Genomic DNA, 10,093 nt, shown 5'->3' with positions numbered 1-10,093 from the left:
ACATGTCAGTAACTGTAAGGCTGCCTCTTATAGTCAAGAGTTTATGTATGGTTTACAATTTCTGTATCCATTTGAAAAGACCACCATGCTAGAATCAGGGCTACAAGAATATTGATTTAGGCCACCTTTATCTTCCTTTGATATATAAGAGTCTAATCACTCAAGAGGTAAAAAAAAGGACATCAACCAAACCATTTAATTCATGCACTACATGAAGTATATTAGCCAATATTTTAAAAGAGGTGAATCAATGAACTACAATATGTTAGATCGCCTAAGTTATTAAACACTTTCTTTCTACATTCAGAACCCAGTAATCTCTTTTTTTCCTACTACATAATTATATGGTACTCCAACATAAATAGTCAATGCAAATAAAGAAAACTTTCAACATTATTTAACACTTGGACCCCATACAAAAGGCTCTCACAATCCCACTATTGATTTAAAAAACCACCAATAATCACCAAAGCCACGTAGGGATTCTCTTATGCATTGCAGCTTCATTCTTCAGCTTTCAGTTAGTGTCCATTGATGAGGGGAAAAAAGAAAAACTCAAATCCAAAATTTAACCAAAACAGAACAACATTTAAGTTCATCAATCTTCAGTCTGATCACCATTGAAATGCACTCCCATTAAGTTAAGTATTGTATCCCCCCCTTTGCCTAAGGTGAGACACCTTAAGGTCCTTAACCTGAGGCAGCTGTAGCAAAAGTTCCCTGCAACAAACAGATTTTAAAATCATAAGAACCCCAAGTTATACAAACCATTAATTTTCCATGTTACATTCTACTAGAATTATATACTACCAATTTCTTGAACAATTTCAAGCTAAACCCATGTACCCACCAATTCCACTATGTCCCCACTAGCCTCTAACAATCAATTTCAATTAAAATCAGCTCATTGTAAAAGTATTTCATCTAACACTGTAAGTTATATCTCTCTCAGGCATTTAATCAAACATCTCTATGGCATACTCAAAAACAACGGCTCTATAGCACAAAATTGAACAAACAAGCTCACAGAGACCCAACCCAAAAATTAAAACAAACCAAGAATTTCTACTATAGAAATTCGAACATGGATATTAAAAATAAAAAAGAGTTTCTTTGTGGATTTAAACTCTCAGATTTTCCGTATTTTACTACCAACAATTTTTAGCATGCAGTGGACCATAACCATAGATCACAATTCCAATGATAAGTAATGCAGAAAAAATCTTCTCCTTTACAATCGTCCTTCAGCTCTTTAGCCAGCCATCTACAAATTAGAATTTTTAGGAACAAGCAAAGGGAACGAATGAAAGAAAAAAAAATTACCAAGTGCTGGGTATTGAACGGTGCGACGGAACCACCAAGTTGCCGCCAGGACAAGGGTGGCAAGACGACAGTGAGAAGCTCTATGATGGCTCTGGTCAGACCTCTGGTTTCTCTTCTCTCTTCTCTGCCGGTCAGAGGTCTCTCCCCTCTCTTCTTTCTAGTGAATGAATTTGTTTTGTGAGGAACTCGTGCATCTCACATGCCTAGTTAGTTAGTGATTTAACGTTAGAGTGACTGAAGTATTGATTTGATATGTATGTATAGTTTAGAGAGTAAATTGGCTAATATAATAGTTCAGGGAGTGTCTTGGCCAGTGGTTGAAAGTTTAGGGGGTATATGGGCATTTTTCTCTGTTCTTTTTATATTAAAATTTTAAATGAAAACATTCATAAGATGCATTATTTAAAAGATCCTATTCTTTATTAATATTAATTTTTTTAAAATGATTAAATGACATTATGTATTAATAGATTTGGACAAAAAAATTAAATTAACTCATTTAGTTATTCGTTAATAGATCTTACAATTGAAATGGACTGAATACTACATTAATGTGACTCAATATGAGCATAAAAACAATAAATATTACATTTTAACTTTTGGATATTATTATATAAATAAAATTTTTCACTCATATGTGTATATCCAACAATTTTGTCTCCACAAGCTACTCGATGAGCTCAGCCGAGCCTCACCGAAAGGAATCATTTACCCAACCTCTCATCTGGCATGTACACAGTAAGCAAGCCCAAGGAACCACTTTGTTGGCAGGTAAGGCCTGGCAAAAGTTTCAAATCTGGCTCCCTATCAAGAACCAGGGGCCAAAAATCATGTGTCATCCCCTTGACACGTGTTAACATCAACAAAAAGACCCCTGCCCCCAGGTTGAAACTTTAGCCCTTTGACTTTTGATGGAAAAAACTAGCAACAAAATTCAAATACAACCTAAGTTGCTAGCTAAATTGCCTCATGTTAGATTTTTCTTTTCTTTGCAAAGTCCTGTGAAGAATGAGAGGAGTCGACTGTGGTCATTAAGCGTAATCTCAAGCCTAGCTTAGGTACTTAATAAGTCATCATACTTCCACTTTCCTTAGCAATGTGATATTTTGCCCATGGAGCCTGAGAGCTTTCTTTCATTTGTTTTTGGCTAAGTAATTTAAAGAAGGAGAATAGTAGATAATATAATCCAGTTCATGTATTTGTTTAGACATATTTTATCAAAGTTGTTTGGTTGGTGGCATTAAATCATTTGTGAGGACAGGTTGAACAAGCCATATGCCCTTTTTTCTTATATTTTCAGTTCTTTTTCTGCTCCCACTCTATTATCGTGGTTCAAACTTTTTCTCATTTAAGTATACCATACATGTCTTACATTAAATAATTGTTCCTCTCTATCTCATGTACGTGCCCCCACTCTATACTTCTGGTTCAAATTTTTTTCATTTAGTATACCTTTGGTGTATACATGAAATAATTGTTCCTCTGTGTTTGAGGGAGTTATATTAGCAAGAAAAGTGCTTGATGGATTTAAGACTGACCACAATGTATAATTCAAAGTTCCCCAGCATTATGCTAAAATTATGTTCCCATGCATAGGATGCACTGCACTGAATGTATGTTCTGACTGGTGAAGTAGCTTGTTTGCACCTTTTTTCTTCAGCTTTGAGTTCTTGTTCAAAATGAAATTTTAATGAAATAAAAAATATATATTGTTGATGTCGTCTCTAATTGAAAAATATACAAGTTACCATGTGAGTGAAAAGCAAAAATCAAGTAACAATATGAAACACGGAGCAGTCTCTTGTGTTGATTCATAACCCATGTTGCTTCAGCCATGGAGGACACTAAACATGTGGAATCGTGGATGTGGTTACTAAGGTTGGTTGTCATTAGTTCAGCCATGGGTGTAATTTAAGGTTAGTCTAGGATATGCTGATTTTAAAAGCTTCGTCTAAAGCTTATCTCATTATTAAATAATCAAATTTAACACAGGGCCAATGATGGATGATTGTACCTTACCGCTGCCCATTTTTCCACAATCTTGCTATTAGGAATTTTTATTTATGGAGAATATTGCTTTGAGTGTGTTAGCCTTTATACATCCTTCTTAGTAGTTTTCATCAAGTAAAGGTCATATTTCCTTTTTGTATCTGCAAAGAATTCTCTGGGTTTTCATTTTTATATTATAATTTTCGGATTTGGTGATAATGGCCACATACAATTGGTTTACATTTTAAACTAGTAACCTGATAGTAACAAAATGCTTTGCAAGCAAAATGGTGCGAGACATGAAAACATATAAGCCTCTTTTGATTAATATTGTAAGCATGCTATAAATACGATTTTTATTGATGAAATCATGTGGTGCACCATCTCTCCCTATAATACATAATCAAGCCCTTAAAAAAGTCTATAGCCACAATTTATGGCACTACTGCATAGTTGTTGCAATTATAATAAAAGGCTGTCCATTTTGGGGCAGTCCTTAAGCGTGGCTTGAAACATGTACATGTTGCATTTAGTCTTCAAATTTCTGTTTTTGGGCACATATATGTGAGATTTTCATTACAGTTTGGCCTGCTGTAATCATTCTACTCCTTGCATTATGCCCCTGCATGTTATGTTTTGATTTCTTATCCACATATTGAATTATGTATATGGCCAATTTCTTTCTATGACCACTGTTTTCTTCTACCTTTATGATCTATAATGAACTTCATCATATCTGGTGATCGTGTTTACAGATATTGGAGGGTCTTCTTAAATTACCAGAAAACAGAGAATGTGCTGACTGCAAAAGCAAGTTGTTTTATGAATTCGAAACAATTCGTTGTTAATACCTTTTACTATCTGCTTGGATTCCAACCAATCAAAGAGAAGAATAAAAAAAAAAAAAAAAAAGGACATTCTTAGCAAATAAAAATAAATAAATAAATAAAAAGAGAGAGAGAGAAGGAACATGGAACTCTATAGAATTAGCTATTTGTTAATTTATTACTTATATGGTTTGTGCAGTTTTAATTTATAACCATATTTTGCTTACTAGTACAGCGCTCCACGATAGGCTAGTGTGAATCTTGGAATCTTCAAATGCATGCAATGTTCAGGGATCCACAGATCTCTAGAAATACATATATCAAAGGTGGTACAACATTTTTCTTTAATTATCATTACCCCATTCTCATTTAGAAATTAAGCTTTAATTATAAGCAGTGATACGTACCTCTCTGTGACATGCTTATACCTATTCTGAATTATTATGCTGCAGGTGAGATCTGCAACTCTGGACGCATGGCTTCCAGAGCAGGTAGCATTTATCCAATGTAAGCACCACCTATTTTTTGGCTGAGGAGTCTTTTTTAATTGAAGTCAAGTCACCTCTAAGTTAAGACGCAAGGTGCTGAAAGTCATTTTGTTTTTGTTTTCTTTTTCATTGCTAACAGCTATGGGGAATGGGAAATCACATAGCTATTGGGAAGCAGAGTTGCCCCCTAATTATGACAGAGTTGCAATTGAAAATTTCTTTCGTACAAAGAATGACTTGACAAGATGTTGAGTATTATTGTTTTGATTGGTACAGAACAGTCCTATAGTTATGCTCTGGTTTGTTCTGGGCTTACGATTTAGGGCGCTGATTTATGCTAGGTATCAAGAAAAAAGATGGATTTGAAGGGATGCAAAGGCAATATCTTCATCAAGGGTGAGTGAAGAGAAGGGTTCAATTAATAGACCAGGACCTGGAAGTAACGGTTGGCATGCTTTTACAGAAAATATCGAACATTCTTTTGAGAGGAAAGCTGTTAGTCCACCCATAATAAGTAATAGGGTAACTACTCCAGAAAGTAGCATTCCTGTGGCTGTTGAAGTATCCCAATAGGTAGGTCATTGTTCATTTTCTTTTCTCCATTTGAATAGAGGAAATTATATTGCATCAAGCGGAAAGTTATTGGATTAGCTTTACTTTGTTATATTTTTTTGGTGCTAGACTGTAATATTATGATTTCTTTATTTTTAAGGGTTGAATTGTATTAATGTTACCTTATACAAGTGGCATTAAATTTTGTCATGGTACAGTATATTGTTTCAGCTAGCCTGGAAGCATGGACAGTTGGGAGCTATTCAGGAAATACACAAACAAAGTGTGAAAATATCAGAACACATTCACACTCTCAGTAACATTAATGTAAAAGTTTAATATGCAAGGACAGGGGTTTATGATGAATGGAGTGTTTAAAGCAGCCTATCACATTAGAACAAATTAGTGGGGATTCTTTAGGCTTATTTCTGAACTGGAATTGAAGCTGCCACAAGAAAACCTAGCCAATATATTGAGCAACTTACCTACAATCCACAAAACCCTAACAGACACCGCTAAGCTCTCTACGACTAAGGAGGATGAAACATAAATAAGTTTTCTCCGACACTACCAAGCTTTCTCCATTTACACAGTTAGATGATTCTACCACCGCCCCCAAGCTCTCTATACGAACTTCTGAATTTCTGGACGAAATACCATTATTTAACGAAGACGACACCGTTGCAAATGAAGATCGATTAAGTGCTTTACCAAATGAGCTAAAACTCCTCGTCCTCTTCTTTTTGGCCGATGAATCCTATACAAGGGATGTCATACAAACAAGTGCATTGTCACGAGGATGGGGCAATTTGTGGAGCTCTGTTCCCTATCTCCATTTCCGGGACATGAGGAGGAGTGACTTGCTTGATGATATTGATAATACTCTGCGCCAATACCTTGGCAGAAAACTCGAAAGATTCAACGTCCATTACAATTTCGCCAATCCACATCATAAGCCGAATGTTGATAGTTGGAATAGCTTCGCTGCCAGTGCCTGAGTAGAAAATCTTAGCCTTACATTGTTCAAGTATGTTCTACCTCTAAATTTCTATACAAATCCCTTTCTTTGAGAACTCTCTTTGAATGGCTATCTAATAACCCTAGAAAAAGGAATTTTTGTGAATTGGAATTCACTTGTGCAACTGCATTTGAGGGATATGAGCTTTGGGGTTGGTGTAATAAGGGATGTGTTAAAAGGCACACCTAAACTGCACACGATGAAATTGTTTTCCGTACAAGAGTGTGCAATATAATCTCTGAGGGTTTGAACACTTTGATTGTAATTGAGCACATGATAGCACTGCCAGAACTAGAAATTATGGCTCCAAAACTTGAGTCATTTATTTGGAGCCACAATTTCTGGTTCTAGCATTGCCATCATGTGCTCAATTACAATCAAAGTGTTCAAAACCTCAGAGATTATATTGCACACTCCTATACAGGAAAGCAATTTCATCGTGTGCAATTTAGGTGTGCCTTTTAACACATCCCTTATTACACCAACCCCAAAACTCATATCCCTCAAATCCAGTTGCACAAGTGAATTCCAATTCACAGAAATTCCTTCTTCTAGGGTTATTAGAAAGCCATTTAAAGAGAGTTCACAAAGAAGGGAATTTGTATAGAAATTTAGAGGTAGAACATACTTGAACAATGTAAGGCTAAGATTTTCTACTCGAGCATCGGCGGCAAAGCTAATCCAACTATCAACATTTGGCTTATGATGTGGCTCATCTAAATTGTAATGGACGTTGAACCTTTCCAGTTTTCTACCAAGGTATTGGCGCAGAGTATTATCAATAGCATCAAGCAAGTCAATCCTCACGTCCCGAAAATGGAGATAGGGAACAGAGCTCCACAGATTACCCCATCCTCGTGACACTGCACTCATCCATATGACATCCCTTGTATTGGATTCATCAGCCAAAAAGAAGAGGTTAAGGAGTTTTAGCTTGTTCGGTAAAGCACTCAATTGATCTTCATCTGCAGCGGTGTCGTCTTCGTCAAATAGTCGTATTTCGTCCAGAAATTCAAAAGTTTGTGTAGAGAGCTTAGGGGCGGTGGTAGAATAATCTTTCTGTGTAACAGAGAAAAGCTTGGCAGTGTCAGAGAAAGCTTGTTTCTGTTTCGTCCTCCTTAGCCGTAGAGAGCTTGGCGGTGTCAGTTAGGGGTTTGCGGATGGTAGGTAAGTTGCTAAATAGATTGGCTAGGTTTTCTTGTGGTAACTCCAGTTCTAGTTCAGAAATAAGCCTAAAGAATCCCCACTAATTTGTTCTAATGTGATAGGCCGCTTTAAACACTACATTCATCATAAACCCTTGTCCTTGCATATTAATCTTTTACATTAATGTTACTAAGAGTGTGAATGTGTTCTGACATTTTCACACTTCGTGTGTGTATTTCCTGAATAGCTCCCAACTAAAATCACATTATAAAAAATTTCATGTTCATACCTTGGACAATGGTATGAACCAAGATGTTGTAACTGTAGGTCCAACCTTGTGTTAAGAAGGTAAATAACATATCCAAGGGGAATCATCAAATAATTTTAGGTAGGCACAAGACTAGATTGGAGCTTCATCTTCACTTCATCAAGGCAAGCCTGAAGACCTCTAAATTCTTCTATGTCTGAGAAGCTCTCCACCTGTGATTTTATAAATGAATCTTATAAATCCAACTTTACAAAATGATTCACAAATTAAAAGGCAATTTGACCTACATATTGTCATGCAAAAATGGTACACAAGCATAGCAGCTAAGCTAATTTAAAATTCTACACACAATTTAGTAAGATAAAATAAAAAATAAAAAATAAAAAATTTTCTAGCTTAAAGCCTTGTAGCTCAATTGGTACCTCTTAATGTCTCCAATGGTGACAACCTGAGTTCAAATTCCCCATCCACCATCGTAACTATCAAATTAACATATATATATATATATGAAAAGGGGTTCTCAAACATCTTGCCTGTTTAATTATGTTCTTTAGATGCAGCTCAGCTGCAAGGAGTTCCCGACAGCTACCAGTAGACAAAGAAATTTCCATGTACACCTTGCAAAGGTCCAAGGAGGCTTGTGCAAAACTTTTAGAACAATCTCTATCTTTTCATAAATCAGATCCCTGAGAGAGAGAGAGAGAGAGAGAGAGAGAGAGAGAGAGAGAATAAAGTGTTAATAATGTGATTATAGCTTTCTCATCTAAAGTAAAATTTGATACAGAGAAAGGAAACTATAATATCCACCACCAAACAAAGGGGAAAAAAATATATATATATTGAGCCCCTTGCAGGCAATCACAGAAAGCATCTCATGACCAAAATAAGAGTTTCATGCACAGAAATTGGGGAATTTGTCTATGTGTGCTTGTGGTGGTTTAGAATTTGGAGAATTTATGGATCCAGGCTTTAGAGTTATTGAAGAAAGGGCTATGGGGGTAAAAAGGAATTCAAAGGTGGCTTGATGAGTTGTTTAATGGCTATTTGGTAGAATTACATTTGGGGTTTTGGGGTTTTGATAGGTAAAAAAAGGGACTTGAATTGTGGTTGTAAGGAAGAAGGATGAAAATAAATTTAGTGGTATTTAGGGCTGTATGAACAGAACCAACAGAAAGAGAAGGAAAAAAGATGAGAGAAATGAAGAACATCACACAAAAGTCAAGATGCCTCAATGCAAAAAAACACTCAATTTTATTATCAACTCCATCCATCTTCGAGTACATTGAGCACAAATATATACAAGAACTCTTTGTTGTACTAGTAGTAATAAGACTAACTTGGAATTAAAAAAAAAAAACATAAAACCTAAAAAATTCTAGATTCAACTAAACCATCAATATACCCTTCATTCCCAAAGATTTCAGAAATTACAAATTTGCATTTGAATACAAAATTGATTGTAACTTTTTATATAAAAAGCCAAATTAAAAACTATTTTAACCCTAGGACACATAAAACAAGAACTTTAAAATTTCATGACTTTTACTTCAATTGGACTTCACGTGTGGTTCCCAAAACATAAATCTTGAATATTTGTTAGCATTCGCCCCCGGCTAGGAAAAACTCAGCTTTGAGTTCTAGTGTTGAAGTATAACAACCTTTGAAATTGAAACCTGCACCAAATCTTCAATTACCTTCGAAAGCATCAAGAATAATGATATTTTTTGCCCACTATTGCACTAAATTCATTTGGAATGATAAAATCAATGACTAGAGGACTTCTCAAATTACAGTCCTAGAATTGACATATTAATATCAATATCTTCCTCAGTCTTGACTTTTCCATGATCAACTTTAAGCTCAACTTGTTGTTGCGGTCTCCATTATCCTTGCAAGGTATTCCTTTGGTTGTTCTTGGAATTGGAAATGTGAATTGAAACGCTGGATTTTGCTCTTCAATGTAACACATTGATGCATTGAACCAACACCTGACTGAGGTTTCTGTGATAGCAAATTGGTATTGCCATATCCATCAATTTTCAAAGGGATAACTGGAAAAAATGTTTGCAGACAAGGGTGGGGACAAACTTGGGTTAACTTAGAATATCTGAGTTCTTAATCAAGCAAGTTATTTTGTCAAATAGCAACAGTCAGATTACTCAAAGTTTCTAGCATGGAACACACCCTTTCACACAACTGGTTTAAATCCTACTTTGTTTCGTAATAGTATTGCGAAGTCCTAAACTTGGACTCTAATTCTGCATTAGTCAGCATTATCTTGGATGAGAAGATTTGTCAAGTGGTTGGGGAAGAAAATCTAGGTTGCACGGACACGCCATTTTTGGCGTCGTGTCGGTGTCGGACACCGGAACGGGTACGACTCGCCGGATTCCGGTGTCCAGCGAGTGTCCTCTTTTTTTTTTCGTTTCTCCGACACTCGTCGACGCGGCGCCGCCACGGCTCTGACGTGTCGGACACGCCA

The 10,093-nt window shown here is 36.0% G+C and overlaps 1 long non-coding RNA gene and 1 pseudogene across 1 annotated transcript; one reads left to right on the top strand and one right to left on the bottom strand.

Annotated features, from left to right (window-relative positions):
- Positions 1-375: 375 nt before the first annotated feature.
- On the bottom strand, positions 376-1,525 carry LOC111995104 (uncharacterized). Its single transcript, XR_002881125.1, has 2 exons — positions 1,324-1,525; positions 376-720 (listed from the first exon to the last, which is right to left on the bottom strand). It is a non-coding gene; the product is annotated as an uncharacterized LOC111995104 (long non-coding RNA).
- A 472-nt stretch (positions 1,526-1,997) lies between these two features.
- Positions 1,998-6,177, top strand: LOC136063798 (ADP-ribosylation factor GTPase-activating protein AGD5-like; annotated as a pseudogene).
- Positions 6,178-10,093: the final 3,916 nt, after the last annotated feature.

The sequence above is a fragment of the Quercus suber genome, unplaced genomic scaffold (genome assembly GCF_002906115.3).
Source record: "Quercus suber isolate HL8 unplaced genomic scaffold, Cork oak 2.0 scaffold_579, whole genome shotgun sequence".
Classification (NCBI taxonomy): Eukaryota; Viridiplantae; Streptophyta; class Magnoliopsida; order Fagales; family Fagaceae; genus Quercus; species Quercus suber.
The sequence above is the reverse complement of the archived record's forward strand: the minus strand, read 5'-3'. Positions and strand labels throughout refer to the sequence as shown.